The sequence below is a fragment of the Canis lupus genome, chromosome 17 (genome assembly GCF_011100685.1).
Source record: "Canis lupus familiaris isolate Mischka breed German Shepherd chromosome 17, alternate assembly UU_Cfam_GSD_1.0, whole genome shotgun sequence".
NCBI lineage: Eukaryota > Metazoa > Chordata > Mammalia > Carnivora > Canidae > Canis > Canis lupus.
The window spans coordinates 64,186,137-64,214,122 of NC_049238.1; the positions used below are offsets into that span (position 1 = coordinate 64,186,137).

General features: G+C 48.4%; 2 long non-coding RNA genes across 2 annotated transcripts in view; one reads left to right on the forward strand and one right to left on the reverse strand.

Moving 5' to 3' along the window:
* Positions 1-27,986, reverse strand: part of LOC102155426 — a 61,830-nt gene that overhangs the window by 13,530 nt on the left and 20,314 nt on the right. The gene's annotated exons all lie outside the window — the stretch shown is intronic.
* Positions 22,515-27,802, forward strand: LOC119869782. Its single transcript, XR_005371934.1, has 3 exons — positions 22,515-22,751; positions 23,389-23,498; positions 26,359-27,802. It is a non-coding gene; the product is annotated as an uncharacterized LOC119869782 (long non-coding RNA).

Genomic DNA, 27,986 nt, shown 5'->3' on the forward strand with positions numbered 1-27,986 from the left:
AGACCAGTTGGAGGGCCCAGCAAGAGTCTAGGCCGAAGTCAGTGAAAGCTAGTCTAGAACCATGGCATGGGGCATGACAAAGGAAACCAATTTTTGGATTGAGGGCAACTCACACACACACACACACACACACACACACACACAAGCTTTCGGGAAGGATTCAGAGAGATGGTGATAAAAGAGCAGAGAACTACTACTGATGGGTCCAGAGGCAGAAGAGAATGGTATCAAGTGTGGGGGATGAGCCTGGACAAGGGGGTCCTCATCTGAAGTGGAAGGCGAGGGGAGCATGTACAGGAAGAGGCAGATGTGCCTTGAGGCCAAAGGACTGCAGTCATGGGAAGTTTGCCTTTGATGGTCTCAGCCTCGGCAGTGAGGTAGGAGATGAGGTCACTTGCTGAGTCCCAGCCAGTAAATGTGTTTGTTCAGGACAGACACCTATTCAGAGCAGCATAAGTGCAAGTGGGGATTTTTTGGGAGGCAAGCAAGTATCCCCAGATGAATAGGCCAAGAAAAACAGTGGGGCCTTTTGGGGATGCTCTCCATCTCTCCAGGGCCATGCCAAGTCCCATCTATACTTCTGTTTGTGCACCTGCCTCTCTCTCTGACCCTCTCTGAGAGCCTGCATTTATTGAAGCATGGCATCCAACGTGGGCAGATCAGATCCTCTATGTCCCAGGTCCTAATTCTCAGAAGATGGGATCTAACTGGTTCTCAACCTTGGACAGGTAACCACCTGTGGTCCAATCAGAGGTGATCAGGGTTTGGGGGTTTCTGAATCCAGGAAGGATGCTAGAGTCAAAGTGGTGGAGGATGGACGTGGCAATAAAGGGCCCCAAGAAAGAGTGTCACAGATTTAAAGCTGCCAGCATGCTCCCTGCCAAAGTACCATCAACCAGCCCTCTGAGCCAACTGAGGATGGAAAACCTTAATTCCTGACGGAGCTCGTCAGCATGGATGTGAGATTTTCTTGAGCTTTCAGAAGACTGGGAGCAGAAGTGGAAAAACTCTTGCCATTCAATTGTCTCACAGTTGGAGGGACTTGGTAGGTAAAGGGCAGGAAGGCTAAGTGGGCAAGGGACATGGGTTGGTGACAGGGTAGATGAAACGGTCTTACCAGGGCTGGGGTGGGGGGGAGACACCATGGTGGGGGATGGGTAGATTGAGGAGATAGGGAGCAGTCAATGCCCAGCATCAGGGAAAGGGCAAAGAATAGGTCTGGGGAGTACAGGAGGCAGGATAGAGGTCAGCTAGGCTTGACTTACTGTCAGGACCACTGAGGCCTTTTCTCCCACTCTTCACTGACCGTACTTATTCTCCGCTTTAGACATGGGACCAATTTGCTGGGCTCCCCCCACTTTCTTTGATAAAGATAATTGACACATCCTTGGATCCAGTTAAAGGATTCTTCTGGGCACTGTGCAGCACGAGGAGAGAGCAACAAGATCATCACCACCTTGTAATGCCTGCAGAGCCTGGAGTCAGTCTGTCACCTGGAGAATCAGTGTCTTCCCTGCCCTCATCCCATCAAGGGGAGCTTACACATGTCCATGTTTGATGGCCCTCACCTTCTCCATCTGGCTGACACCGACTCTCTCGTTCTGTCCCGTAGAACTCTCCTGCTGAAGGGAGGCCAAACGCATGGAGGCTGCAGTATCCAGAGCAGTGGAGGCTGGCAGAGCTCCTGGAGGGAGAGGCTGGCACTGGGCTCCTCTGTCAGCCTCCATGCTCCTTTGAGAAGTGGAGGGGGACTTGAGGTGGACAGAAAGGGCAAACACGACCAGCTCTGGAATTCCACGTTCCAGAAATTTTGGAGACAGGAAGGTCTGGGTTTTCCTCTAGTAGACTCTAAGCTCTCTGATGACAGAGCCTGTGTCTGACACATTCACCTCTTAGTCCCTGGCAGTGGGCTCATGCCTGCCCACGTCAGGGAACAAATGAATGGAGCCCTGTCTCTTGGATCATGGTGTGGTCAGTGGCAGAGCTGCCTGGAAACAGGTGGGCTCACTCGGGGAGCCGCCAGTCCTTTCCCCACCCGCTGCACTCAGGCTGAGAAAAGCTTTGTAGACACAGGGTCTGCTCTGGAGGCTGGACCTCCTGGGGTAAAACTCTGTGTCACCAGTCCAGAGTGTCTTCTCCACCTTGACCCAGAGGACACGCTCTTGGAAGGAGTATTTGCGAGAAGCTTGCTCTGTATTGGGTTTCAATGAGGAGCAGCAGCCTAAGTCCAACTGGGACAAACTGGACCCACTTTGGGAAGATTAGCACTTACTGAGTTAAAGTTCTGGTGTTTTCCATCCCCTCATTCATCACTTGTTCATTTAACAATTTTACTGAGCATCTTCTGTATTCAGGATATTAGGAAAACCACGAGCAAGATACAAGGAGCTCTTGGTAAGGTCTGGAGACTTATTTGGAGGCAAATTAGAAACTCACTCAAGACTAGATAAAACAGGGACACCCAGGTGGCTCAGCGGTTGAGCGTCTGCCTTTGGCTCAGGTCATGTTCCCGGGGTCCTGGGATTGAGTCCCACATTGGGCTCCCTGCAGGGAGCCTGCTTCTCCCTCTGCCTGTGTCTCTGCCTCTCTCTGTGTCTCTCATGAATAAATAAATAAAATCTTAAAAAAAAGGACTAGACAAAACAATAAAGAGGGATTTGCTGGAATGATGCAGGCACAACCTATGGTAGCTGAGGACAAAAAAACCACGACTGACACTTGGACCTGCAGAGTCAGACTCCAGGGTGTTTCCAAGGCTTTGATGTCTTCTCTCCCAGGCCTGTGTGGTCTGGTTCAGCACTGCATAGCAGTAAGTGGCTGCCCCAGCTCTGCCCTTGAGGACTCTCCAGTTCCTAACCCCAACACCAACCCTTTCAGCCTTTGGGCTTAGATGCCCACATCTAGTCCAATCAACTCTGGCCTAGGAGGGAAAGGACTGGTGGTTCAAAGAACAGATGAAGCGCTGGCAGGGGGAGGGCAAGGAGGTGGGGAGGGAATCTACCTCCCCTCTCGTTCTTTAAGTAAACCCGTGAGAATGGGTGGAGCTCCTCTGCTGAGCCCTGCCCACTCCCCTGGCCTACTGCCTAAACCAGGCAATGGCCCTGAGAAGGAAGCCCCATCAATACAGAATGAGGCCTCTTCCTCCTGCTTTCCAGCCTAGGGAATCGTTCCATAATTAAGAGGGAAAATGATGAATGTAGACATGGGCAAGTCCCCATACTTCATCCTTACTGCCATTGAATTAACAGTGTAACACATCATGTTTTATTATAACTTTCTAATAATTACAGTTATTACTGAATTCATGTATATGGAAAAGGCAGAAATATGATCACTGTATTAATTTGTGAGGCCTTTCAATGGGATTTATTGAGCAATAAGTGAATTCCAACCACTTGGCATGAAACAGAAGCCTTTCCTCAGCACAGGACACCGTTAGCTATTGTGATACTCAAAGAGCTCACTTCATATGGGACAGGCAGTCTCTGTCCCAATTATTTTCTCCTTCTCCAGGCAGTCTGCCCTGATTCAGAGGGTTGTGTTTAGAACTTCCCTCTTCATAGTACAGCTAAAACCCACACTCCCCTGGCATGTCTCAGAAGTCATAAATGTCAGCCCAAATGTTGAGATTAACCTTTTCCATCTGCATAGAGCTTCCACACATCTCCTTCCGTCTGAACGTGATCACAGACATGATCCTTCTGCTTGAAAGGTCAAAGGAAAAAATCTTCTGAAAATGGAGATATACCAGGGCCAACAATAGACTTTGCTCTTGGAGGCTCTTGTCATGGGGAGGGAGTGGCAAATTGATTTAATGCTAAAACCTAGGCCATTTTAAAGAAATGACCAAGCCCTTGCCGATAACCACATGCATTCAAGGAAAGCCTGTGGGCACCTGCTGGTTAGGGGTCTGGAAACGAGCAGTAAAGGAGAGGCAGAAGCAGGCGTGGGGATAGGGAACTGCCTAAATCTGCTCAGAGGGAAGAAGACTTAGCAGAACTGAGATGACCATCAGCGAGAGAGCACTTGGAAGGACTCTTTTGTGTAGCTGAAGACAGACCAGTTCTCTGGGCTTGAGAAGAAGGAGTGGAAGGGCAAGACCTGGGATTGAAGGAGGAGACACAGTGGCAGATTTTGTTTGTCCCTGGGGCACAGCATTGAGGTGGGGAGAGCTGCCCAGCAGCCAACAGGACAGCCTGGGTAGTGTTGGGCTTCCTGAAGCTTGGGAGGCTGATCCATCAGTTCATTCAACTCGTGCTTACCTAGTGTTCACTTTGTATAGGCAGCTGGGGCAACCCCATCCTCTGACAGCTCACCGGCAGGTGGGGGAGTCAGGGAATAAACAAGTAAGCAACCACCAAAAGTTTGGTGACATAGAACAGTCTACAGAAGAAGGGGAAGAGAGAGACAATGGGAAAGAAGGGAGAAGAAAAACAAGGGCCGTATAGATACTAAGTGCTATGGGTTAACACATCCCCTTCCATCCTCAGGCCTGCACAGGCAGATGCTAATTGCCTCCATTTTCATATATGAAGAAACCAAGGTTCAGGAACATTTAGTTGGTCGTCTAAAGTCATCAGATCGGCACAGCGCTCTGAGCACCTGCTTTGTCAATGACCCCACTGGGAGTGGGGTGCGAGTGGGTCAAGATGGTGCAGGACAACGGAGAACATTCTCCTGTGGGGGTAGTTTGGGCCACGAGGCTCAACAGCTCATAGATGAAAGGGTGGCGAGGGAATTTTAAGATAAGGAAGATCAATGCCGACCGAAAGTATGGACTCCCCTCTGCAATGCCTTTGTGGAGCAATCACGTAACCGCTGTGCATGCATCTCCTTGGATGGGGTTTGCTCTCTCCGCAGGGCCAGCCCATCTTTGGACAGCGTTCACAGGTAGAATGTCCTTTCTTACATCAGATCCACCCGTCTCACCTTGGAACACTCCCAGCGTGCTGGGACCCTCTTCTGTGTAGGCTCCCTTTCCAGAGGATTTCAAAATCAAAAAAACCTATAGAATCCAAAAGAATGACTCAACTCTGTTGGTATGATTTCAGGCTCAAGTCCCTTTCAGGTTTACTATTTTGCAGTTTAAAGATAGAAGGAAGCAGAGAACCCCTCACCTCACCCTGTGTAGACTATCCACTGTTCTGCTGAGTGGGATCATGGAGCTATCCCTTCTCTGCGAGGCCAGGGGACCCCCCACAGCCCAGCATCTGCCCCCAAGGTTGTCTGGTTCCCCACAAATGCTGCTCCCATTGCCACTATGTCAGCTGCCTGCTGGAACTCATGGTTCTCCCTTCCAATCATAGCCCAATTACCAATGGGCTCTGATTAGCAGGTGACTGGTGGGAGGGCTCCCCCTTTTGTTGTGCATGGTGCTGGACAGTGGTGAATACCCGCTCTGACTCCTACCCCATCCACACTGCTAAATCCCTTCCTGCTGTAAATCCCTCTTCCAACAAGGGAAACAGGGCCACACACAGCCTTGAGGGCATCAAGCTGCAGGCCTGCCACCTTGCTGGAGTGATGCCCTTCCAAAGCTCCTCAATAATCATGTAAAAGAAAGAGCATGAGCCTAGGGTCCCGGGATCTGGCTTCTGTTCTTTCTCTCTCACTACCATGTGATTTGGGACAAGTCTCTGCCCTCTCTGATTCTCAGGTCTTTCAACTTTAAAATCATGGAGTCACTAAATCAGTCACCAAATGATCCCAGAGATGATGCTTTCTATGCTTGAACATTTTAGGATTCCTGGCGCATGCTGGGAGTATGCAGAGGTCAGACTTGAGGCCTGTGTTGCAGAGCCTCAGAATGTCCCTCACACATCAGCAGGAGCTCAGATGTGATGACCTCTAGGTTTCCTCCAGTTCTAGAAGTCTGTGAGTCACCCCCCAACCCCCCACCCACCCAGAGCACTGAGGAGCAACAGAATGCCTGGCCCCTGGGCAGAGGCCTGGGCCTTGTTCTACTGTCTGCAGCACTCAATCCGGTAGCATCGACTCACGGGGGGTTGGGAGGGTCAAGGTAACCACAGGGGGCATTTCTGAAGGCACCTACCACCAGGTGCTGGTGGCTTTGCTTGCTGTGAGTCTGGTGGTGGTGGTGGTGGTGGTAGTGGTAGAACCAGGGTATTTGGAAACATCAGAGAAATAACAGCCACAGTTATCACTGAGTGTCTGTGACAGGTGTGCCGAGGGCTTTACTAAATCTTTCACAGAAGTTTCTTTATTTACAGAGAGCCCCAAGCCAGACCTTCAGGATGCCAGTATTGCTTGTTTCTTCTTCCCGAGGCCAGTTGCAGAAATGTGTTGAGTTTATAAAAATTCATTCAACTGGACACTTAGGACATGAGACTTTTCTCTATATAGTCAACAACAACAACATATTTTTTTTAAAGTTCCTTTATATATAATACTCGCTGCTACAAGCAATGCATGTGGTGCTATTGTCACTTTCCCCGAGATGACCTTGAGGCATACAAAGGTTCAGGAGCAGAAACGTGTGGGAAATATCAGAAAGGGAGACAGAACATAAAGACTCCTGACTCTGGCAAACGAACTAGGGGTGGTGGAAGGGGAGGAGGACGGGGCGTGGGGGTGACTGGGTGGCGGGCACTGAGGGGGGCACTTGATGGGATGAGCACTGGGTGTTATTCTGTATGTTGGCAAATTGAACACCAATAAAAAATAAATTTATTATAAAAAAAAAAAAACAAAGGTTCAGGAGCTTGTCCAAAGCACAAGGCTGGACAGCCGTAGCTCCGAGGTTCTGCAGCTGCAGGCGCGATCCAGCTGGCTTCAGAGTTAGTTCCCTCCCTACATCCCCGGGACAGTAAGCCAGAGGGTGGTTTCCACAAGGGCCCCTTGTACACCTTTGCACACAACAAGCCGAAACAGGAGGGCTGCGCCTAGATATTGGGGGCAGGGATGGGAACGGATGGTTGCAAAGATTAATAAGCACAACTCTGTCCTCAAAGAAGCTTCCAGTTCCTTGGGGGAGACAGATAGGGCACAATCTTGCAAGACAGTGCATGCAGGGATGGGGGCGGTGCCAAGTACCAGCCAGGTGTGGAAGCCATCAGCCTCGGAGTGTTGGGTGCTCCAAATAGGAGCTGTCCTCACAGCCCCCAGGCGGGGGAGGCCGGATCTGGGGCTAGTTTCCCTTGGGCCCCTTTCTGCCCAGGGCTGTGGCCAAGGCGGCCGGTGGGCCCAGCATCCCTGCTGGCGTCACAGGGTGGCATGACTGGATTAATTAGGCTTTATTAATAGGCGAGCACTTCATGAATTGTAATTAAGCAGACATGCATCTGGTGGCAGTGGTGGCTGAGGGTGGGAAGGAGTGATTCCAGGAGGCTTCGAGGCACCATTAAATACGGGCGCTCCGGCGAGTGTACATGCGCCACAGCCCGTCGTGGAGGCTGCCCCATTACAGTGTCCTGGCGTCTGAGGGCCTGTTTATTCAGTAAGCTTGTCTTGAGCTTCCTGTGTGCTCTACTCTCCGGGTGACACACAATTGTGGGTGAGTGTGTGGAGGGAAGAATGGGCCAAGTGTCCGGCTCTCCCAAGAAGCAAGGAGGTGCTAAGGGTGCTCTAGGGGTAGGCACAGAAGTTAGAGGCAACAGTCACATACAAGGGCTACCCTTGAGACACTGAACGTCACCTTGCAAAACATGCACACACACACACACACACACACACACAATCACATCACACTCTTGCTCTCTGTCACTGTCTCTTGTTCTGTTTCTCTCTCTCTCAGTCTTCGGCTGAGCAAGGCAAGAGGCCTTTTTTGTTTCAAGGGGCCGCAAGGCACACGCTGGGGGGCAGCTGACGAGGCAGGGACCGACACAGGTAGAGCAGCTCCAAAACCCCACACAGGGAGATGGAGCAGACAGGTCGCTCAGCAGAGACAGGGGCCTGGAACCAAATGTTTAGACAGTAGATGGCATGTTTAGCTTAGGGGAAAATGGAGTGCAGAATGATGAGTGGGCTATGGAAAAAGAGGTCTGAACGGTGAGACCTTCCTCTGTCGCAGCAGCCCGGCCAGCATGACAGATGTGGAGGATAAACTTCCATCTGGCCCCCTCTAAATCCACCCTGACTCTCCATTTGGCCTCAGAAATACCCAGAATCACTTCTTTTGCCTTTTGGAAATCTAGGATTTTCAGACTTACTTCCTGTTGGCCTCTGTGTATCCCATGACATGGCCAGATGAGGCTGACCCTGGGCTCTTCCGTGCACCCGCATCCTGGGCCTTGCTTACAATGTTCCTGCATCCTCAGATGCCCCCGGCACTCTCCACCTATTCAAGCTGCTCACCTAAGAAAGCTCCACACATATGTAATCCCCTGGGAGAGCCTTCCCCGAAACCACCTGTCAGAATTAGCTACAGGCAGTTTCTTCTGCTCTCCTGGGCTGTAAAGGGAAGAACCTGGAGTCAAAGGCATGGGTTCAAGTCTCAGCCCCACTCTCTTTGGGCAGCAGGCCATGTGATGGCTCTCAACCTCGGTTTTCTCATCTGCAAAATGGGAAAGAGGGTAACACCTTCCTGGCAGGGGTTGCAGATGAACTGATGACTCATTGGATTTAGCCCTCTGAGCCCACCCATGCTGTTGCAAATGGCAGATTTCATCCTTTTCATGGCTGAGTAGTATTCCACTATATACACACCACATCTCTCTTTTTTTTTAAGATTTTATTTATTTATTCATGAGAGACACAAAGAGAGAGAGGCAGAGATACAGGCAGAGGGAGAAGCAGGCTCATTGCAGGAAGCCTGATGTGGGACTGGATCCGGGTCTCCAGGATCAGGCCCTGGGCTGAAGGTGGTGCTAAACTGCTGAGCCACCCGGGCTGCCCTATACACCACATCTTTACCCATTCATTTATGGAGGGGCCCTTAGGTTGCTTCCACATGTTGGCTATTGTAAATGAGGCTGCAATAAATGTTCTTTTCAAATTAGTGCTTTCATTTTTCTTGGGCAAATACCCAATAATTCCAATTACTAAATCACACGGTAGTACTATTTTTAATTCTTGGAGGAACCCCCATGCTGTTTTCCATAGTGATTGCGCCGATTTACATTCCCACCAGAGACAGATACCATATAATCTCACACGTTGTTTGAAAGTTTTAGATTATTTGACTCTACAAGACAAAGCAATATGAAAAAGTAAACAAGAAGCAGAACACAGACTCAAATACAGAGTATAAACTGGTGGTTGCCAGAGGGGGAGAGGGTTGGGAAGGATGAATGAAATCGGCAAAGGGGACTGAGAGGTAGGAACTTCCAGTAACAAAATAAATAAGCCACGGGGATGAAGAGTACAGCACAGGGAATATAGTCAATAATACTATAATAACTTTGTACGGTGACAGATGGTGACCACACTTACCATGGTGAGCACTGCTATCATGGAAAAATGTGGATTCACTATGTTGCACACCTAAAGCTGACATAACATTGCGTGTCAACTATACTTAATTAAAATATATAAAGGAATAAATGACAACACTAAGAAAAGAAGATTCAATGAGTTTAGGTTCAACACCTTTTACGTTATGAAGTGCATGTCAATATGAGAGTTTGCTTCATGTTTTGTGTTAGCTGCTGTCTGTTTGATTTGATGGGAAGTCCCAGGTCTTATTTCTTATGTCCCCAGTGCAGACCACCCGTTCAGTGAATGGATTAACGAATGAATGAGGTAGAAGTTCACTGTTTAAGTTGGTGGGTGGGGCCAGCAGGGTCTTGGAGGACTGTGTTAGCCAAGCAGTAACCCCAGGCAGGGACACTGAGAGGTGAAATGTTGGCGGGGAGGAGGGTACGAAGTGTGTGCCAACATCAAAGGCCAGCATGTTTTAATTGGTATAATTAATGATGGCACCAACTGGCTCATTACCTGATGGAATTAATGGAGATCATTTGTCTCTCTGCTGCAGCCTTTTGGTATGAAGGAGGCTGTCGGGGATGTGGGGAGATAGCATGCGCTCTCTGTCCTGAGGAAGGATCCCTGGGCCTCCACTTGGTCAGCCAGCCCTCCAGAAGTCTCCCTCTGTTTCTCCCCTCAGCATCCCCTTGCTGGGGCCCATGCTATAACCTAGCTGCTCTTCACCTCAGACTAAACACTTGGGGCCTAACCACAGCTATGTGCAGGGTTCCCCACAGCTGTGGGACCCCTCTATCTGTCCCCTCAACTCCCCTTTTCTTCCTCCCTAACCCTTGACCAAGGCCACACCGATCCCATCATTACCCTGGGCTTGTCACATCCACACAGCCCTCCAGTAGCTCTTAGGACCCATCGTAAGAGGAGCTAGTCTTCTGCTGCTAAGGCTGACTCAGGGGCAAGCTCAAGACAAAGCAATTAGGTTCAGTGACATCAGGTCCCACTTGGAGACACACAGACTGCCTTTTCCCCTCCATCATTGCCTCGGTTCTGAGTGCTTCTCCCTTTTGGCTGTAAAGAGTTACCTTCTGCAGCTGGAATCTTGAATCCTACCCTCCTTATCCGGGAGAAGAATCAGAGCACCTCGGCTCAGCTCCTTTCTGCGTAGCCCAGAACACACACGCTGGGCAAAAGAAAATCCTGCCTAGAATCTCTCAGCCTCTGGAGCTTATGGTTGTGTGCAGCCATTTGCAAGGAGATGCTGAAACTCCTGACTTCTTCAAGGGAATGTGATGGGCAGAGAGGGACAGAGATCCCTATGGGGGAACCAGGCAAAGTCCTTTAAATTACCCTACAAGAGGTATCCAACCGGTCCTGCATATTTCAAGTGATACAGGGTCAGCCATCCAGAAAGGAATGTCTACCACAGTGCTCAGCCCCAATACTGTGATCATAAAACTATGGAGTAGACTTAATTCTGGCATATTTCAGGGCACACTTATAGACCAAGAACATTGTGCACATGGATAGGTCTCTGAAGCTACCCTTTTGACTGTGTGTGTTGATTTACATCTGAATGCATGTTAGTGTGACATACATGTGTGCTCTCTGACGTTCTGTGGGTCTGTCTGTGCCATGGGTATATCTGTGTGCAGGGACGGGCAGCGTGGGCCGCTGGGTGTGACACGTCTTTCTGTGTTCGTGAGTATAGGTCAATCCATCCAGGAATGGAGCGTCCTCCACTAGGGAGTATAGTAGTACTGTAGTAACATCTACACTAGAGTATCCATTAACACTTCATAGCGTCACAAGTCTGGGATCCCGGTAAACACCAGGAATAGTATTTGAGGGCAGAGGTAGCCAGGGAGTACATTTGTGTCATTTGTGTGTCTGCTTACGAAAGGGTTGAGAAGGGGATACTGTGGTGATCATCGGGGTTGTCCCTGTGGATCATTTCATGCATGAAATGTGGAAGGCCTGGAGCCTGTAAGTGCCAGAGCAGCCTCAGGAGAGGACAGAGGCACTGTGTGTGTGTGCACATGAGTGTGCGTGTGTGTTATAATGATCAGGGCTACCATATTGCCCAGCTCCAGAGGCACTGCTTGCTGTGTCTTCTATGGCATTCCAGGAGACACTACTCACACCAGACACAGTCATCCTCCTGGAGCCAGTGTTGCCAGCCCAGGCCCTTTTTTGCTGTAGCTTTAAGCCGAGGCAGGGCCAAGAGAAGGCCCAACACATTCCCAGTGGCTGAGAGTGGCTCCCCAGGGTGTGGGAGCACAGCCAGACACCAAGTCCTCTTCCTTTGGAGGGTTGCAGTGACTTGTATTAAAAAAAAAAAAAAAAAAAAAAAGGAAAGGAAAGGAAAGGAAACAAAAGAAAAAAAGAATAGAAAAGAAAAAAGAAAAGGCTCTTTCTGCTCAATGGGGAAAGAAATCAGATGGAAAGGAGGAGGAATAGGGGGAAAATTTTTTTTAACTGATTTTTTGCTTTGGAAAGGTCAGCGGTGAAAACTTGCTTCCTTGCCAACACAAAGCTGGTGCTAGTGCTCAGCAGCCTTCTTGTGATCCATACAACACTGATCACCTCATAAAATGCTGTTGAGGCAGTGGGTTTGGAGGGGTGGCGCCGGAAGGAGGAGTGTTCACCACTAGCTCTATGCCCACCAGGGATCTGCTCTCGGCTGAGCCCCATGCTGCCTCAGCCCACCCACCGCCCTGTAGGAGCCAAAGACCACCCTCTCCTCATCTCCAGGGGCACAGCTCTGTGGACAGTTGTCCTTGATTATTTTTTTAAAAGATTTTATTTATTTATTTATTTATGAAAGACACAGAGAGAGAGAGGCAGAGACACAGGCAGAGGGAGAAGCAGGCCCCTGCAGGGAACCTGATGTGGGACTCAGTCCTGAGACCCTGGGGTCACATCCTGGGCCAAAGGCAGACAGTCATTGGGCCACCCAGGTGTCCTTGTACTTGCTTATATTTGTGAACTTGGGAGCTCCCTTCCTTGAGCAGCCTGGGGCCCCATAGTTGGGCCACCCCCCCTCGCTCCTGAGGCTTAGGCCTCTGCAGAATAGTCTACATGGCACAAGCAGCCCCTAGGAAGTGTGGGAATCCCAGAGGGAGAGGTGAGCATTTTACCATTAGTCAATGGAGTCACCTGAGTATTTTGTCCTCTGTCTGTGAGACCTGGAGGTGGACCGGAGGGAGGGAGAAGCTGGGGGGGTGGGTAGGCAGCAGTGACCTTCACTTGAGACTCCTCTGTGCATACACTTGGCCTGCACATGGGCCAGCTGGTAAACCCCTTGCACCCTGCAAGTGCTGCACAGCTTTGACTTCTTCAGCTTGCCCTGGCCATAAGGCACAGCGCAGACCGTCCACAGGCTTGGGGGTGTGCGGGGCAGGAAAGGGGGACAGTGCCACTTTCAAAGAACGGCAGACGCTGTTAACATGTCAGTCCAATTATGGTAATGTGCTGGGGTAATTGGCCCTCCAAGGGCGAAGGGGATGCACACGAGTACAGTAATTGCAGGTTCATTTTGCTCTGCATTCTTTATCCTGCTTTGGTGACTAATTATTAGTATTTAGCAAGTGGATATTGTCATCTTCAAAGCAGGTGCAGCTGTGGCTGGGGCGCGGGAGCTGAGGCCAGCTAAAGGTCAGCTTCTGCTTGGGGATAATTAATTTGTCTTTTATGGATCTGAAATGTGCTCCAAACTTGCCTCTTCTTTTTTGCTTCCAAACAAACAAACAAACAAACAAACCAAAGGGAGGAATAGTATACTTTGTGGTTTATTTCAGTATAGTTTCCATTAAAAGGCCAGAATTGACAGGTAGGGATAAAGGCCTGGAGGGGGTCTTGGACCTCACTCTCTCTAGACAAAGAGCCAGAAATTCATCCCCCAGGCAGGAACCACATGAAAGGGAAGTCAAATGGTCTGCAGCGACCGTCAACAGGTGAATACAATCTATGTGCTCTTGATGTCACTTACATTTTGGACACTGGGACACTCTGTTCCTAAAAAGACTAACATACTAGAATTCCAAAAGGAAGAGGAATAATACTAGCGAGGAGCCGTTGAGTGCCTACTGTGTGTCAGGTGCTCATTTTACCTGTGCACATAAACTACTCAATCGGTTTAACAGCAACCCTAGGATGTAGGTGCTCTTCTTGTCCCCATTTTACATGTGAGAGAGTAAAGCTCAGATATCTGGAATCCGTTACTCCCAGATAAAGTAGCAGCTGACAGTCAGGTGCTTAGCAAAGCCCCTTTACGGGGTGTGGTGCTAGGCTGAGCTGAGTTCTCTGGCCTGCCAAGGGAGCACCCCCTAACTTTGCTTTCATGGAGGACCAAGGGCCTGGGCATTTTTATCCAGGGGCATAATACTTGGTCAAATTTTATCAGAGACATAGTAGAAATCCACACAGATACAAATGGAAGGGAAGTGACCCCAGCCTAAGCTCTGCCCCTGCCCTGAACCTCCTCGATGACCCTGGCCTGCAGAGCCCTTTCTCAGGGGTCTCATCCCCACTAGGACACTGGCTCAGATTCCCAACCATCCTCATGAGCTCTGTCGCACTATGCTCTGGTCTCAGCACACCTGTTTGCCTCTCCCACAAGAACCCAAATGCATGTAGGTCCGGGAACTGGCCCCACCTCTGTGCTCTCACTGCTCCTGGGACCCTCAGTTCTGTCCTGGGCACATTGTAGAGATTCGATAACTCCTGAGGTGAATCAAACTGGGCGGCAGAAGCAGACAAGGCTCCCCTTCTGACAGTTTCCTTGGTGGAGGAAAATGCCTCATTTTTTATGTTGGCTGGGCAAGCAGGATACTTGAGGAGAAGCAGGTGTGGCCCTTTCCTCTGCACACATTGAGTCCAGTAGAGTGTATTACACACCTTGGGGAGTTTCTTATCACCCACCTGCCTCGCCAAATGGAATTCCAGTCGTATCCTGAGAAGAGCCTGGCAAGGGGAGAGAAGCACATAAGGAGAGACTTACAGGGGATGGGAATAGCTCCTGGAGGAGCTCAGGCTTGTGTTTGGCACTTGCTGCTGTGGCAGGGCAACAAAATTTTGTTCTGTGGTTTTGCTGCAGCCTACATATTGATGCAGCCAAATGAATTCCCCTCTTTGCAACCTGACCTCCTTCTTACTGTGAAATGATCTCATTTCAAGGCTAACCACAAGAGGTTTGGCTGGGCACCTGGCATGCCGTGTGCCTGGCATTTGCAAATCTTCATACAACGTGCAATTTTTTTAAGACAGTAAATAAACCTTGTCCAGAGAAATCTTGGAAAGGTCTGTTTCCAGCCATGAGGTGAAAAGAAAAGCGATCGCTCTCTCCACCCTCACAACTATTATCTGCCTCTCTTCTCGAATGTTAAGGCTTAAGTCGCTTTTAATTTTAGATCAGGAACAATCTGATTTGGGGCCAAGGTCTTTTTTCACTGTCCTTCAAAATGTACTAAGCTGTGGTGTTTTTCCACCTCTAGCCTGCTCTTTTTCAGTTTCTTGAGTGCCCAAAGCTGAAGCCCCAACCAAAAATCTGACTACAGCCAGTATGCAGTGAGGCTACACCCTGCAAAAAGCAGCCCCCTCCTGCCCGCAGCCCAAAGTCCAGTAGGTATAAGAAGAGAGACAGAGACAGATGATGTATCATCTGCCCAGGTTTGGGGGATGCACATGGCATCCTTGGCAAGGTGTGGCAAGGTCCACACACTCACCCAGGCAATGGCCAGCCAGTAGGCAGAGTACCCAAAAGCTTAGGCCACTGCTTCCCACTTCTTCCCAGCCTGATCCCTCTGTGTTTCTCTTTCCCCAGATTCCTATCACAACCACAGAAAAGAACAGACCCTTATGACTGGGCTGTCCCCTGGTCAAGGCCACCTTGCTCCCCATCTCTGATGCCATCAGCAGACCCTGAGACATACGGGGCATTCCTTCCAGGCCCTGCAGAGGGCCCGGCATGGAGAAGGCCCATCTACCTGCTGGGGGTTCTGCGTCCAGCACGTAACTCTATCCAGGATGAGCTCTGCAGACCTGGGGGGAATGGAGACATGTAAGACCCATTTCCCTAAACTGACTCCACCTTCTTGGGGGCAACAGCATGCAGCCCCCTGGAGAGGACATTAAGCTTTTGATGTTGTTCCTTTGAGGTCTTCCCTACCTCAGATCTGATTCTAGATTTCGACCCGCTCTACATGTTCCCATCTGCGGTTCCTAGGCCAAGTCCCAAGACATGACCACAGGGGCTCCTGGTCAGCAGCACGATCTGGGCGCTGTCTTGGCCTCTTGTGCTGGATGGAACCTTCTCAGTCACAGAACACTCTCTGGATAAAAGCCTAAAAGTTGGGTAAAAACCTACTGACATTTTTGTGGGAAGCCTCATGTTCTCTCTGCAGGCCTCTGACAAAAGGAATGTGCTGGGCTGAGGGAGGAGGCAAGGTTAATAGGGAGGATGGAAATGAGAAGAGTTTAACTGTAAGCCGCTGCTGGGCCCCTCGGGATCCCAGGATCTGCAAAGCCTAAGAAAGTGACAAAATATTTATGTTTTTCACTTCCCTCAGCCGCAGCCTTTCTTGGGAATATCTGACAAGGTTGTTGGTGAACAAGCGTATCCAGCGTGCAGCCAGGCAGGCTGGCAAGGTGCTAAAGAGAACAGTGACAATAACAGCTGATAGAGCAGCCTCCTCTTCCACGGGTGCCAGGTGCCCACAGAGGGGGACTCAGGCCCTGGAGAGAGACAGAGGCCTCCAGGCTGCATTATTGAGATGCCCTGAGCCCAGCCTGAGTGTTGCTTGTTGGGGTAGGGAAGCGGGGATGGCCAGGATGGGATGTAAGGGCAGGAGGTTTGCTTTCCTGAAAACCTGGCCCTGTTTGTGTGGGAGTCAATGCGGTTGTGTCTTTGGAGGGACCTCAGGAGCTCAGTAACTTGCCTTGTTTCTATAAGCGGTTTAAGTTTCAAACCACAGGGGACCCCTTGCCCCAGTGCCTCACGTGTGTGCTGGCCCTGGCCCTCCCACGAAGACATCGTGGGCACTGAGACCTGGTAATGTTCCTCCATCCTGATCTTCATTTGAACTGAGGTGTCAACCCACGGACGCCCCTTCCTCTTTTCATCAAGCTTTGACAGACTCAACATGGGAAGGGCACTGGGATAAAAGGGACATGGAACATTTTCTCCCTTCCATCCCCAGACACATGATTGTAGGGGAGTAGGGGAGTTGCTGTCTGCTGTGGTAGGGTCTCCCCTTCTGTGTTACGGGGCTGTGCTTTCAATGATTAGGTGCCTCCAGCCAATATTCTGCCTTCCAAAAAACATCTTCCCTGTCAACAGCTTTGGTTAGGACACCTTAAATGCTCGTGTGGCTTTAGGAAGCAAATTCAAAGCTCTTCCCTAGGCTATAAGGCTCTTTCTTGAGATTCATCTTAAAAAAAAAAAAAATCTTTGGGCTCTTCTCTCCACCTATGTCTGGGCCCACCCCTTCTTTCCTTCTTTGCTGTGAGCTTCCGAAGTCCCCAATATAGTCTTTACACTCTTTACCTTTTGGCTTTCCAAAGGAGAATGTTTCTTTCATTCATTCAACAAATATTTACTGAGAGCCTTCTACATAGCAGTCCGTGGAATAGTCAGTCGGTTGTTGCTACAATAACACCACCTAAGAAACCACCCTACAGTCTGGGTGGCCGTCAACGACAAACATTTGTGTTCCTTGCTTGCAGATCTGCAGACTGGCTCAGAAAGCTCTTCTTCGGGGCTCAGGACTGGGTTCATACCTGTTATACAGGTCCTCACCCTAGGTCTCAGGAAGCAGAAACAAGAGCTATGCACGAAGACTCTTCCCATGGCAGGAAGAAGCAGCTCCAAAAAATCAAGCCAACCTGCGCAGGTCAGATGTAGTATGTACTTCATGTCAGTAGCCAAAGCAAGTCGCGAAGGCTAGTTGGAAGTTAGTGAGGAGGGAAGAATCCTCCGCTTCTAATTAAGCCATGGCAAGTGCAGGAGAAGGAGTAATTGTGAACGCGTAATACAACATAATACAGAACTGTGTCCACCTGCATAAGTTTCAGAGTCTAACATGGGAGGCAGGTATTAACCATGCAAAGAAGAAAGTTAGCATAGAATAAGCTGGGACATGCATTATAAAGAAAATGAATAACACAAGGGATCAGATCTAGTGGCCCAGAAGTCTTCTGTGAGGTGGTGGCATTGAAGCTGAGGTCTGAAGGATGAAAGGGAACCTGGTAGGACAGACAGAGGATGAAGAACTTTCCAGCCAGTGGGCAAGACTTGTGCAAAAGCCCTGAGGCAGCGGCAGTGTCAGTGTGGTTGAAGAACTAGGATAAGATCCAGTGTGGCTGGAAGGAAGGTGAAAACAGTGCAAGCTAAGATTGAAGGTACCTGGGGCCAGACAGGCAGGGCCCCCACTGGTCACTGCTCTCCCCCAAATCTACCAACTATTGCTATTTATTCAGTGCTGCTAAAGAAAAAAATAACACAACCACCACTTCCTTGAAGCCTCCTTAGGTTGATCAATGTGAGGTTGCTTTTTGTTTTTATTTAGAAAAAATAAAAACAAAACCAAAAACTAACAAGACAAAAAAAAAAAAAAAATCCTTAGTCTGTGTGTTGCAGAGGCTTGTGCTGGGCCCAGACTGGAAAAGTCTGGGGAGCTGGTGAAGACTCATGCCCTGAACACATGAGGATCACAGGAGTCTCCTGGGAAAACCATCCTATAGGAATGAGAGCCTGCCAGGTGGTGCTTGATAACGGTATAAGAAGGTAAATCTCCAGGAGCGCCTGGGTGGCACAGTTGGTTAAGTGTCTGGCTTTTGATTTCAGCTCAGGTCCTGGTCTCAGGGTCATGAGATCGAGCCCCATGTAAGGCTCCATGCTCAGCGGGGAGTCTGCTTGAGATTCTCTCTCGCCCTTTCCCTCTGGTTCTCACTCTTGTGTGCAAACCCCCCCCCCCAAAATAAATAAATAAAATATTTAAATTTAAAAAAAAAGAAGGTAAATTTCTGAACACAGCTTTTTAGGTGGACTTCAGATCTTCCTCCAGCACAAGGGGAATTTTTTGGACTGGTGGGAAAATCTTCATCCCCCCAATTAGGGTGGTGTCACACAGGTTCATCATTTGTCAAGACTTGGATTATTGGACTAGATTACCTAAAGTGGATACATTTTACTGTATGTAAATCATATCTCAATGAAGTTGGATTGAAAAGTAGAAGACAAAGCAAAACTAAAAACAAATAATATATGTACATATCTTAAACATACTCTTATTTACATAAACATATATAAATATGTCAAATAAGATGTGTGAAGTATGTAAAAATCTGATCCTGGCCCACCTCCATGTTTTCCTGTGAAAAGAGAGGAAACTTTCAGTGCACCCTAAGAAGTGAGAGTGTAAGCACTTTGCTTCCCTGATTCTAGAAACAGAAAAGGGGAAGGGAGATGCTCTCCCATCTTGCCTCAGGGCATCTCCAGAACTGAAGACTGACGCTGGTGTGAGTACCAGCGTGGCAGCTGGGGACCTGGCAGCAGTTGGGTGGCCTTGCCCAGCAGACGTAATGGTGGTATCCAGCAGTATGCAGATGTGTGTGGTGCAGAGGGGTGTGCACTAGTCCAGGAGAGCCCACGAGAAAGGGCAGCATTCACGGCAATCCGATAGAAGTAGGATGCCAGCTACAGTGGAAGTGATCTTACATTTTCTAGTAGCCACGTTAAAATAAGTAAAACAGTAACAATGCCAAACCCAGGTAGAATTAATTCATAATTAATTTACAATTTATTTGTAGTGAATTTAACTATCTCTACAACAGCATTTCAATACTTAATCAGTATGACAGAGATATGACTGTGCTACTTTACATTTTTTGTACTCAAGCTTCAAAAGCCACTGTGTATTTACAGTGCAGCACATCTCAGTTTGGACTAGCTGCATGCCAAGTGCCCTCTAGCCACCTTCTGGACAGCATAGATTTATGGAAATAGCACCTAGGTGATCAGAGTAATTGTGACTACGTGAGGGCTCTTCCCATGCTGACCCACTCAAGACAAAAGCCAGCGAGGCCGAGCCTCCAGCAATACCACGGAGTAAGTTTCTGCAGTGGGCTGAGGTCCCTGGTGAGCAGGTAAAGGTGACAACCTAAGAAATCTGAGCTATCACTGTGACCGAGACTTGGATCTGTGGGCTAGGAAGGCTCAGGAAGCTCAGGTTACACATGTATCTTTAAAAGTCACATTCTAGTGACTTAAATGGGCTTTTAATTCTGAGCATCACACAAAAACCATCAGTTGTATCTTGCCAACTGATTGTGATCTTTGTACTTCAGTTTACCTGTATCATGAATGCTGTGCTCTAGCACCTTTCTCATTCAAGCCAATTGTAATTCTTTCTTGTTCCATCTGTTTATTCCTCCCATCCTAATCCAGCTAGCAGAGTAGAATATTTTAATTCTTTTTATTTATTTATGATAGTCATACAGAGAGAGAGAGAGAGAGAGAGAGGCAGAGAGACATAGGCAGAGGGAAAAGCAGGCTCCATGCACTGGGAGCCTGACGAGGGACTCGATCCCAGGTCTCCAGGATCGCGCCCTGGGCCAAAGGTAGGTGCCAAACCGCTGTGCCACCCAGGGATCCCCAAGAGTAGAATATTTTAAAGCTTGTTTCTATAATTTGTACTATAAAAGGTTGGTATACTGAATTATTGTTTCCAACTGCCCTATCCTCCCCTTCTCCCTCATCCAGGACAACAGGTGTCACCTGTGGGAGAATCCCTTGCAAAACCACAAAGCACTGCACAGCTTAGAGGGGATTAAAACAGTCATACATCAGCACTCACTATCGATCATATGAGTCCCATCTACACAGCTTAGAACAGGGCCTGGCACAGAATAAGCACTCACAAAGTGTTGGCTGCTAAGTTCTTGGAGTACCCCAGCAACTGAGCCACTCAGTTCAGTGGGCATTTAGTGGGGGTCTGCTCTATGCCAGGCCTCGTCCCAGATGCTTGGGAACAACAGGTAACAAATTAGATCCCTAACCTCAGAGAGCCTACATCCTAGTCGGAAGATAGACAGGGAACAGCAAACATCACAAACATGTAGATTGTGCTGAACGCTAAAAAGGTAAGTACCACTGTTGGAAAGACAAAATTGACCAGGTTAAGGGGGTTGGAAGGATAATGTGGGGGCAGGGGCCTTATAGAATAAGGTGCTTGCTAGTCAGTCTTCACTGAGAAGGCATGAGCTGAGCAGAGGCTCACATAGGTAGGGGCACTTGACTAGAGTGAGAAGCCAGTAGAAAAGCCTTCAGGGAGGGCTGGTGTGTCTGAGGGACAGCAATGGGGCTGGCGTGCCGGGCATGGGGCCAGAATGATGATCAATAGGAAAGGAAATCAGAGACTTCACAAAGGGATAAGGAGTCCTTTGGGCTGGTGTGAGGACTTGAGCTTTCACCCTGAGGAATGGGAGGCCACTACAGGGCTTGGAGCTAAGGGGTGACAGGCCCACATTTCCATTGTACATTGTACGTAGATCACATTGGCTGCTGTGCTGGGAACAGACTGTGGGGGAGGGAGGCAGGAGTAGGAGCAAGACCAGTGAGGAGGGTATTGCAATAATTCAGGCAAGAAATGGTGGTGGCTCAGAACAGGGGCTGGCAGTGGAGGGGCAGGAAGCATCACCATAGAGACCTGCCCCCAAGGCTGTGTGTCCTATCTCCAACTGTGACTGCCTCACAGGCAGACAGGAGGCTTCCCACATCTTTGTGCCCCTTCCCTTAGTAATAACTATTAGTCATTCAGTTGACATCTAAATCAAGTTTGAGGGGCAGCTGCAAGGGAGTCCTAGAGAAAGCTTCTTGGTTACATTCAAATTACCAACAAATCTCAAGCAGAAACAAATATATCTGCAATGGAAGTGTTAATGAACCAAGTAAAACTTTGGAGAAAGGACATCACAGGTTTTCAGTAGAAAAGTATAATTCAGTGAGGAATGGGGCCGGAGGGAGAAGGGAGGGGAGGGGGGAGAGAGAAGGAGAAGAAGGAGGGAGAAAGAGACAGACCAGAGAACACAGTTCATGTATTATGCTTCTTTAGCCCAGTAAAGAAATACTCTGCCCACACCTGACAAAAGCCTTACGTCCAAAAGTTGTGTCGACATGGTGTCAGGGAGGAAGAAATTTCCTGTGCCTTTCTAAGTTTCTTCTTAGCTGAACTGACAATTGAATTGACGTGAGACAGATTAACAGAAGAAAATCAAATTTAATTTTGTATGTGTGGGGAATCCACACAGACATGGAAATCCAAAGATAGGCAAAATGAGATGTAGATCCCTCGGAGCTAAGAAGAGGAGCAGGAATCCAGGCATATGAAGAGGAGGAAGGCCATTAGCAGAACTGTGAGAGACGTTCTAAAGACAAAATTTTCCCTGTTTTGCACATAGGCTTCTCAGGTAAAATGGAATCTCGGTTCACAGCTCTCTTCCTGATGCAAGTCCTCTACCTAAATTCTTTTTAGGCACTTGAGGGAGAGGTCAAAGTTTTCTCCCGAGTCTTTTGGGCCCTGGTTGTTTCCAGCTCAAAATAATCTACATGCCACTGTGGCTCATCTTGGGGTGGCCTGCCCTCGGCCTCAATAATGACAGTGTTCAACCAGGTGAAATCGTAAACTGGGAAAAAGAAGTCAGAGTGAGCTGGAAGAGACCTTTTATTCAAGCCTAAGGGAAAGAGATCCAGTAAGATTAAAATTTAGAGTTAAGCATTAATAAAGGTAATATATTGTACTTAGTTTACTAGTACTTTTTCAAAGTAACAATTTAAAGTCTTAAAGTTTACTTTTTAAGACACTCTATCACTTCCTAATGTTATCAAAAGTTTTTTTAAAAAACAGGGAGTTTTATCTCAAGGGAAGAGAAAAAAGCATGGTTGTGGCATAGGGAAAAGAATAAATGTTGAAATCAGATTTCTGGAATTTTAGCTCTGTTCTGTCATCAGTGCTCTGTGTAACCTCAGGCAAGTCATTTCAATTCTCTGAGCCTCAGTTTTCTCTTCTGTGAAATGAACGGACAAGATTAAATGGTTTTCTCTGGCCCTAAAATTGAGTGCATTCTTAATTGAGTGGAGAATGCATTTTTTCTTCTTGATTAACATCTCTAATGGGCTCCCTGACAGTGTGAAAGCTGAAGTCAAGTCTTAAGCAAGGCATCCCTTATCTACAGGTCATAGATCCTGACGAAGGGCAAACAACGCATCACCCGTGAGAGCTGGATTTGCAAACTGAACCCACAACGTGGCAGTGAGTGGCCCAACTCAAATGGGTAAGGAGTCGAACACAGACCCTGGCTACATCACAGCTCAGGTGAGCTTGGCCTTTGCCCCTCCCTGGAACGTTTTATGTCTCACCATTTAAATATTCAATAAGTGTTGGTGAAGACCTGGCCTGGGACACAGAATATGGGACTTAAAATATGCCATCAAAGCCTGTCTTCAAGCTTTGATGGCATATTTTAAGTCCCATATTCTGTCAACTGTCAGCTGTCACTAACTGAGCACACACAGGTGCCAAGCCATGTGCTGCATGCCAAGACCCGGCCGTGAGCAAAGACTAATGCAATCCCTGCCTGGTGATACTCACCGTCCAATGGGGGAAAGCAGACATTAAACAACAGCTATGAATAATTTATTCCAAGATTCTGAGCATGCAGAGTGCTGTAAAAAGAAATTCCGGAACCACAGAAGCATTTAGTAAGGTGCCTAATTTAGTCCCCTAGGCTGGAGAAGTGATATTTAAGATGACCCTCAAGGATGAGTTGGAGTTAGATGAAGAGAGAAAAGAATATTCTGAATGGTGAGAACAGCGTGAGGAGGAGGGAATAGGACCCCTCTCTTGGACTGCCATCTCATCATGCCCCTGTGTTTACCTCAGGTTCCAACTGGGATTTAGAGGGATAAGGGCATTCATTCATATGTTCATTCATTCATTCACTCACATACAGGTACTATGTTCCTGTTATGTGCCAAGAAACAGCGATGAACAAGCAGACCCTCTCCAAAAAGACTCTGCTTTAATGGAATTTACATTCTAGTGGAGAAGACAGACAAATGTGTAAGTAAAATACGATGGTGATAGGTATGGAGAAGAATAAAGTGTGTCTGCTCTGGGAGTAGAGAGCGAGGTGTTATATAGGAGGAGGTCAGGGAAGGCCTCAGTGGAAAGATCTAGAAAAGTGGAGGAGGTGAATCTTGTCATCCTCAGGGGAAAAACATTCCCTGCAGACAGAACAGCACTTGCAAAGGCCTTGAGCTGGGAGTGCACCTAACAGCCTTGAGGAAAAGCAAGGAGACCAGAGGGCCAAAGCAATGTGAGCAAGTGATGGTACGAGGCCATGGATTCTGGATATATTTTGAAGGTAGAACCTGTAAGATTCGCTCATCGATTGGATGTGGGGCATCAAAGCAAGAGACAGCAAAGAGGAAACCAAGGTTTCTGATCTGAGTGTCTGGCAAAATGGAGTCTCCACTTACCCAGATGGGACAAATGGTAGGAGGAGCAGGTTTAACAGGAGAAATCAGGAGTTTGTTTGGGGACAGGCTATGTGTGGGACCCCCCCACCCCCACCATGGACATCCAGAGGGGATGAGAGGGGAAGGTTCAAGAAGAGGCCCGGCAGGAGGCACCAATAAAGTGGGAAGGAAAGTTAAGAGACTAAATCCTAAGAGTTGTCTTTACAAGAAAGACATCTTTTTTCCTTTTTCTCTTTCTTTCCTTTTTATCATACCTGTAGGAGTAGATGGATGGTAGCTGAACCCACTGTGGTCATCGCTTCACAGTGTTGCATGAGTCCAACTGCCATGTTGCATGCCTTAAACTGACACAGTAATGTGCACCAATTATTCACCAATAAAACTGGGGTAAGAGTAATGTAGGAGTTGTCCAAAATTTAGAGCCAGGAGAATAGATGAGGTCACCTATGGAGTGAGGGTAGGTTGGAGAAGAGAGGGGTCACTGGTGGCCTCCAACACTGAGGAAGAACCTGAAAAGGAAGCTGTGCTCAAAGTTATCTTGAGAGAGTCAGTATTACTCTTTACCAGCTTTTCCCTAATCCCCCTGCCCTATAGCCTCCTCCACACTCAGTGCCTGCTGTGTGCACACACACACGTGCGCATGCACACTTTCATGTACACTAACATAATTGCGGGCCTCCCGGAGCTCTATGCCTTTGACAGGGGCTGGAAGAGTGTGGACCATCTTCCCCAGCCTCGCTGCAGGAGGGACAGGTTGGGACAGGGACCAGGAAAGCTATGTTCCCGAAGGTCAGCACCCTGCACTGTTATTTTGGAATTCCCTTCATATTGTTGATTCTACTGATCACTGATAATGCCCACCCCATGGGAGAATGAATGAGAGAAGAGATTTCCTATGTACGTTTGTAGCAATATAAACTCGAAAAGTAGTGCTTGATTTTTGAAAAACAGACAAACAAAAACCAAACCATAGGACCCTCATACCAAAGGAATGAATGAGTCATTTCATCCATGCTTCTGCCTCTGGGGACACCTGATCCTGTCCCAGGTGACAAGGTTTTTGTCGACTCTCCTCCTGGGATCTCAAAGAGCGGTCAGGCAGGAGAGTTCTGGTGGTCCTGACCCTCTGCCCCATGCCAGCCATTGGCCATAGACTTGGCCATCTTCACTTTTATGCAGTTCTTTCCATGGGTTAAGGCCAATTTCTCTTGTCTTGTCATTTCATATAAAGAGCCTATCGAACGGTGGCTAGCGATTCAGTCATCCTCCCACTGGCTGTCCACAGTGGAAGATCATATAGGACATTACTTGCTCTCCTGTCTCCAGTGTCCTCAGGTTCCAGCAGCACACGAAGTGGATAGATTAAAGGGTCACTGGCAATTTTATCCCTAGTGATTTGCTGAAGGGTGAGGACTGCCCAGTGTAACAGCCAATGGGGCCATTCCTTGAGAAAGCTGGGGAGGACTAGAAAGAGGAGGTGGGCCATCCCTCTGTGAAGAAGCCACAAAAGCAAGTGCTCCAAATGAACCCCAGAGACTGGAGAAACCAAATTGATGCAATCTATTATTAGAAGAAAGTCAGACACAGCAAAAATGAGCAGCGAGGGAGCCCAGATGCTAAAATGTCTCCTCCTTTGATGTCCCATTAGAGCCCCCATTTTGTATAACCGCCGTGTGTCTATAAGGCAGGGATTCTGGGAGCTGGGAACAGCTGACAGAGGTGTCAATAAGCCAATTTGTGGCTTGCTAGAGAGCCACACTTGTTTATCGGCATTTAACGAGACAAGACATTGATGTTAACATGGTGGGAGGGAAGTTGCCTGGACCAATAGTATCCCTTGCTGAAAATTAATTTAAACCCTTTTCTCTGTGCCAGGAGTGATAGAGGTAATTCATTACCAAAGTGTTGAAATGCCACTGAAAATGAGCTAGGGTAATGGGGAAGAGTCATCAGCAGCTGAACAAAATCCCAATTTAGCTTTCTTTTGGTAACCTCTTGTGAATGAGAGGTCGTGAAATAATATGCTTTATGGTGGGGAATAAAACAACAGGGTTTCTTTAACTTGGGTGATGGGGAGGGGTGCGGGGCTGAGAGGCAAAAATCGCTTGCACAGAGTTTTGGGAAACCAGAAAGCTGCTGTCTCCAGAGCTGAGCTCACAGCCACTCTGTCCTGATGGAAACCAAACAGTCTGTGTTTCAGACCTGCTGGCTGGAAGAATCCAGGGTCTTGGCAAAGCCAAGCTTTTTGATCAATATTCTGCAAAATCGTTGTTGGGAGCATTTATAGCGTTTGTGCTCCGCACCAGGTTGGCACAGCATCACTCATCTCTGTGGTCCCCACGTCTCATTTAGCACTCACTGTGGTGCCTGACCTGGAGATGGAAGTGGTTTCTGTTTCCCACTCCTTGCAGTGTATTTCTTCTGCCGCTTTATTTTCCCAGGAAGATTCCAAGCATGAAAACTCTAACTCATCAGAACCTAACCACAACCAAGACTGAAGTAATCATCTGGTTCCATGCGAATTCTTCCCATTCTTTACCTACCGCTTTCCACCCAGGAGAAGATGGAGAGGCAGTCACAAGGCCAAGCTACTCCGGGCTGACAGGGTCCTCGTCAGAGTCCCCATCACCTCATCTGTTTTCCCCCAAAGCCCGCTAGGCTTCCAGGCGGAAGGCTCTGAACCCAGCTTGAGCAGACTAGGGGAGGGGAGAGGGGCTCTCCTGCAGAGCTTCCAGGGGTGGAGCCTGATTCTAAGGTCTGGCTGCTGTCTGCAGGCTTGTGTCACCAACCCAGATTTGTCACCCCTTCCTCTCCATGCCCTATGCTTTGTGATTTTGCAGTCCTCCCCATGATGGAGTGCAGCGTATTTCCCCACTTGTTAACTTTGTCTTTTGATAATGTGACAGTTCTGAGCCTAGGTTTTAAGAGGCCTTGTGTGTGTCTGCCCACCTCCAGGTGCCTCTACCCTCTCCACTGACCCAGGAGGAGGCTGAGAGGTACATGGTGCAAAGCTGCATCCCAACTGTCCAGCCAAGTCTGGCCAAGATCAGCTGGTTACAGGTGACCCACGAACCAATGAACTCAAAAAGTTCTTACTACTGTATACCACTGAATCCAAAATTGGAGTGGTCTGATATGGTATGCAGCAATTGCAATTGGTAATGGCCCATTTACAACCAGGAAAGAGATCCATGTATACAAGTAGACCAATCCTCTGGAGGGAAGGGCTGAGGAATTATCTAAAAATCATCTAAAATTAAGAGTCGGGTAGGTTTCCCAGGTGTATGCCCTTCTTAGAGTGGAGGGCCACTGCCCAGGGACCAAGGCCTCTCTCTGCCTCCGCCACCTGGGCCGCCAGTTGAAAGCCTTCATTTCACATGGCAAAGCCCTGATGAGACATTCCCCATCTCTTTTCTCATCCTCCTGGCCTCTAAAAAAAGAAAAAAAAAATCAAAACCACCACCATCTATCTGTTAGGGACTCTCTTCAAACAATGGTTTTTGAACCTGCCTTAGACTCCTTATAGCATTCGTGATCGGGACAGGCTCCCGTGTGAATACTTCCGTGGGCCAAGGGCCAGAGACATGGGAGACTCCTCATTTAGGGGGCAGTCAGCTGCCGGGAGATCCTTTTTTTTTTTTGTGCCACACAGGCCAGCATCCCCACTGGCCCCAGAGGGGCCAAAGCTTTCATAATGTGAGCACAGGTCCCAGCAGCTTAGATGTGAGCTGTTTGGGGATAAATAACTGGATTATTCATTCTTCTGTTCATGAAAGGCCAGTGGTCTGACGTTTCTACTGGTCATGGTTGGCATATAGAACAGAGCCTCATTTTTCCTGCTGTTCATATAAATGGACTCACCCTGCCCAGACTCCCTGCTGTAAATGTGTGATTAAAGGATTATAAAGGTGATGGAAATAGTAATCACGTCTGTTTTTAGACAGAGCCTTCCCTCGAGGGGCCCCAAATGGCTGTGTTCTTATTCATATCTGCGAGGAAAGGGAACCTAAGGGGTACTTTTACAGATGGGCCAACAGACCCCCAGAAAGGGTCAGATAGCAATGCCCCC